This window comes from Pongo pygmaeus, chromosome 1, assembly GCF_028885625.2.
Source record: "Pongo pygmaeus isolate AG05252 chromosome 1, NHGRI_mPonPyg2-v2.0_pri, whole genome shotgun sequence".
Classification (NCBI taxonomy): Eukaryota; Metazoa; Chordata; class Mammalia; order Primates; family Hominidae; genus Pongo; species Pongo pygmaeus.
The window spans coordinates 25,764,979-25,765,870 of record NC_072373.2 but is presented as its reverse complement, the minus strand read 5'-3'; the positions used below and the strand labels follow the sequence as shown (position 1 = coordinate 25,765,870).

General features: G+C 39.0%; 1 pseudogene; it reads left to right on the top strand.

Moving 5' to 3' along the window:
• Window positions 1–452: 452 nt before the first annotated feature.
• On the top strand, window positions 453–548 carry LOC129023393 (U6 spliceosomal RNA; annotated as a pseudogene).
• Window positions 549–892: the final 344 nt, after the last annotated feature.

Here is an 892-nt window from a genome sequence, read left to right as displayed (position 1 = left end):
CAGCTACTCGGGAGGCTGAGGCAGGAGAATGGCGTGAACCCGGGAGATGGAGCTTGCAGTGAGCCGAGATCACGCCACTGCACTCCAGCCTGGGCAACAGAGCAAGACTCCGTCTCAAAAAAAAAAAAAAAAAAAAACACAAAAAGGAAGGGGGAGTCCAGTCACGGCCTCAGATGACTGGCTAAAGGCAATAAAGTAATGAGTCGTCTGTTTCTTGTTCCCCAGGGCTGATTTCTGTGTACTCCTTAGGAAAAATTTCTGGTTAAAGATGAATAAGGATAGGGCATATTGAGGTGTGTCTGACCTCCCATCCCCTATGGCTGGGAACTCAGTTTTTAAGGTTCCTCTGGGGTTCCCTTGGCTGAGAGGCACTCCATTCAGTCAGTTGGGAGGCTTAGGATTTTATTTTTATTTCTTACTCTACTGTCATCATCTTGAAAATATAAATTTTGGTGCTCACTTCAGCAGCACATATACTAAAATTGGAACAGTACAGAGAAGATTAGCATAGCCCCTCTTTTAAAAAAAAACAGAAAATATAAATTTTGATGGCTTTAGAAATGATTTGAAGAGAAGTGAGTCAGAAAAATCTTATGACCAATCAAGATTTCACATTAATAAAGTATTATTTTCCATTGTATTATATAAATTGGTGGAACAAAAAAATGGTACATTTTTGCAATTTGTAGGTTTATGTCATTACTCATATATCACTATTATCCCCATTACATTTTATAAATAAAAATTATTTTTTAAAAAAAAGCTTTATATTTTAGGGGTTTGTTCATTTGTTTGTTTTGAGACAAGAGTCTCACTCTGCTGCCCAGGATGGAGTGCAGTGGCACGATCTTGGCTCACTTCAATCCCCACCTCCCAGGTTCAAGCTTTTCTT